We start from the raw sequence: 4,109 nt of genomic DNA on the forward strand, positions 1-4,109 counted from the left end.
CCCACTCCTGGGAATCTCTTGGAATCCCTTCCTCCTGCTGGCCCTGCGCGTTCAGGGGGCCACGGACTGGCTCAGGCAAGTGAAGGAGCTGGAGGAAGCTGGAGGGAGGACAGGAGATGAGAGGAGTGGGGGAAGGAGAGGGCATGAGGAGGGCTGCGGTAAGGAATGGAGGAGATGCTCCATCCAGCCCCGAACCCCAGGGGAACTGGGTTGTGCCGAGACAGGTCAGGGACCTGTAGCCTTGCGACAGGATTCTTCCAAAAGAGATGAGAAAAACAGAGAGGGACACCGAGGGAGACAGCACAGAGTGGCTGCTTTGGGCCCTCTGCTAGTCTTTAATCTCCCCCTTTAACTCAGTGAGAACCTGCCCTAGAATCCACCTCCAGCCCCACCCCGCTGCCCACCACACCTCCCAAAGCAAAGGAGGAAGTCAGAGAGAAGTGGGCACAGAGTGCCTTCAAAGCCAAGAGGCAGATGGAGCCGGGAAGACAGGAGACACGTTAGAGGCCCCTCTGACCAACTCCTCCCTTCACCATTTATTTACCCATATTCCCTGGGCCCCTGGGAGACTCAGGCACTGCTCCGGGGAGTGGCTGTGAGGCGGATATAATCCTGGTCCTCAGGGAGGGCCACTGGGGGGATGCAGACCTGGACCAGGGAGTCACGGGTTGCCTGCCGATTTGGGGAGTTAAGGGAGGCTTCCTGAGGGGAGTGGCATCCCAGCTGCACTCTGGGGGTTGAGCTGGAGTTAGCCAGGTGTAGGTCAAGTCAACGCATGGTGCAGGCCCAGGGAGCAGCATGCTCACTGGACCACAACTGGTGAGTTCAGCTCTACTCCAGCACAGTCACGAGGGCTACCTGGGGGGAACCAGGGCTGGGATTTTAACCCACAGGAGGAGTGGGGGTGGCAGTGAGACCAGAGAGGAAGGGCTGGATTCTAGAGAGACCTGGAGGGGAGAATCTGCAGGGCTGGTGGCAGATTGGGCTGGGGATTGGACTGGAAATCTCTGGTGCTCTGGATTGAGGGGAGGAGGGAGGAGAGGCCTGAGAGAGTCCTGTGTCACTGGGCCTCTCAGCTGGATCAAAGCAGGGCCAGCAGAGACATCTAGACCAAACTCAGCAAAAACTGAGCCGGGGTAAGAGAAACTGCCAGCAAATGGGAAGGCCCCCTCAGAGCAGCTGGAATGGCCTCTGCCCCTCACCCCCTCTCCCAGGGCTCCGGCTCCCCTCACTACCGAGTAGCTCCCCTCCACCCCCACATTCCCAGGTAAAGAGAAGTCAGAACTCTCCAGAGGCACCTCTGTTGGGCAGCACTCACTGCCACCAAATAGGCAGGCAACGGAGAGGGTGTCTGTCTACCTGTTGGCCTGTGTCTGCAATTCTCAGGGTGTAATGCATCTGTGTTTGTATTTCTGGGCATGTCTGGTCACTGGGTGCCCATGGGTGTTGTGTGTGTGTGTGTGTGTGTGTGTGTGTGTGCGCGTGTGTGCACATGCACACCCCTGTGTCTGCCATTTGGGGTGGGGAGGGGCCTGTGGATTTGGCTGGAGTGGGGGTGGTGGCTGCTCTTGGGGCTTTTGGGAGGCAGAGTTCAGTTGGAGAAGCTGAGAGCTTTCCAGGGTGGTGAATAAGCCAGCAATGAGGATGGGGTTCCCTGAGGATGGGGTGCAGTGGGGACGGGAGGGGCTTGGGATAGAGAGAGCACTGGGGCTGGGAGTGGTCAGGGGAAGGGGCTGGCCCAGACTTTTCAGAGCGGGGAGGGACAAATGGACTAAGATAAGGGAAACAGAGGGGTTCACAGTAAAGGGACAAAAAGTTTAGACTGAGCAAATGAGTCCCTCAATCACACTTGGAGTACGGGGGCTGGGACCAGTGGCTCATGTCTGATGTCTGATGGTTGATATTGCCTAGAGGCTCTTGGGCCCTTGGAGCAGGAACCTGGGGCCAGGAGGCCTGGCAGCTGCCCTGGTCAAGCAACTGCTCTTGTACAACACAGACATCCAGACCCATGGCCTGGGCCAGGGCTTGGGCCAGGCTGATCTCAAGAGGCTCAGACAGCGACCCCTCCTCAGGAGTTCTTGCCTCCACCTACTGAGGACGTGTTGATGATTTGCTGAAGGCGTTGGGATCACAATAGCATCAAGTGGGGGCATTCTGCTTCCAAATTAAATACTCCAGCCTGAAAGTGGCACAAGTCATAATTCATTCAGAACAAGTCACAGCCCCACCTAACCCCACACTGGCCGGCAAGTGCAATCTTAGCATGTGTTCAGAAGCAGGAAGAACCCCAGTGACACTACGGAGCTAGGCAGAGCTCCCTCAACGCAAGAGTGCCCAGGAGTGCAACAGCTCCAACTGGAGGGCCACAGTCCACAGGTGGAATCGAATTGCAACAGCTGAGAGACCTCAACACCTCACCTCTGTGTACCCCCAAATCCCAGTTAACCAGGGTCGAGGCAGAAAGAGCCCTCGGCCCTTTCTCTGCCTGGGCGGAAACTCTGGAAGTAGTTTTGTCTTCCAGAGTCAGCTCTGCCAATCAGGAGCAGATAAGATCATTCATTGACAATTAGAAGCTCAGCCCCTGGGCAGGCATTCTTTTGTTGGGCTTAGTGAGCTAAGCTACGGAGCAGCAAGTCTACCTTCTGGAGAGACGCTCAAAACCACGCCAGGCTTCTCTGGGTGCTGTTGACAGTTGAGCAGTGTAAGTGCTAATTACAGAAGCTTATCTACAGGGTCGGGAGGAGAGTCACTCAACAAGCATTTAGCAAGCGTAGCGCTGTGCTAAACTGAGCTTCCAGATCAGGCTTCCAGATCAAGACACCAGGTTTCAAATCCTGGCACCACCACGGCTACTCAGTGGTCGCCTGTGAGTTTAATCTTTCTTGCCTCAATAACCTCATCTATAAAATGGGGCTATCACAGTGTTAGTTTATCTCCTGTTATTGAAAGTGCTCAGCCTAGCACAATTAATTTAGCAATCTGAAGGCGCTAATTTTAGATTCGCACCTAGACTTGTTTCTGGCTAAGATAGACTAGCTTGTATCAGACCAACTCACTCACTGAGGATAACTAAGAATGCTGCAGTAGACCGTTAAGAACTCTGTTTAAGGACATGGAAGAGCTACCAAGGCTGTAAGAACTTGAGGGGCCATGATCTTGGAGAGAAAAGAATATTTGGTTTCACTTTTTCCCTTAAGGCATTTTGCAGTTTGTAGGGGGCCGTGGCCATGGAGTTGGCAAGTCAAAATAGAAATTCAGGGCTTAAAAGGAAGAGAGACCCTGTTTTAAAAACAAACAAACTTCAGCTTCTAGTTGGGGAGCTCAAAGGACTATCCTGTGAGAGTACCATTAACCACATATAACCCAGGCTCAGAAAGACTAAAGCACAGCTCCCAGTCCCTGCCTTCCCAGCGCAGGTTAAAGTGGTTGGTTCCTTCTGTAGCTGTCTGTCAGAAGCAAAAGTACATCTCTTGAGGAACTTGACATCATTCAGAGCCTCGGGCTATCTCTACAATGCTGGACACTTAATAAAAACTTAGGTGGCATTCCAAGAGGGAAGACTTAAATGACCAAAAACCAAGAGCAATAAAACAAATAATAGAAACAAGAGGTCCAGATGTTGGAGTTTTCAGACATGGACATTAAAGGGTTTAACATGTTCAAGAAAACAGATAAGAGAGAATCAACAACAACGAAAACACACACCTGGAATCTTTGGAAAATAATCAAGCGGCAGTTTTAGAACTGAAAATTCTAGAACTGGAATGAAGAACTGAATAGATGAAGAAGACACAGATGAAGAGAGGGCTGGTAAACCATATGCTAGATCAGAAGAAAAATAACCAGACAGAAACAGAGAGAGGATAAACAGGCTAGAAAATACAGAATAGAGTGTAAGAGACATAAGATAATGTCAAATGGTTGAACATGAGCACAAGTAGGGTCTCAGAAGGAGAGGAGCGGAAAGGATGGGGAAAAGATAACGGCTGAAAATATTTCAAAACTGGGGTGGCAGTGGGGAATCAAGCCACAGATGGTATGAAGCCCTAGGAAGCCCAAGAAGAATAAATATGAAGACATCTCACCTGGGCACATCTTAGTAAAACTGC

This window comes from Myotis davidii, unplaced genomic scaffold, assembly GCF_000327345.1.
Source record: "Myotis davidii unplaced genomic scaffold, ASM32734v1 scaffold458, whole genome shotgun sequence".
Taxonomy (NCBI): domain Eukaryota; kingdom Metazoa; phylum Chordata; class Mammalia; order Chiroptera; family Vespertilionidae; genus Myotis; species Myotis davidii.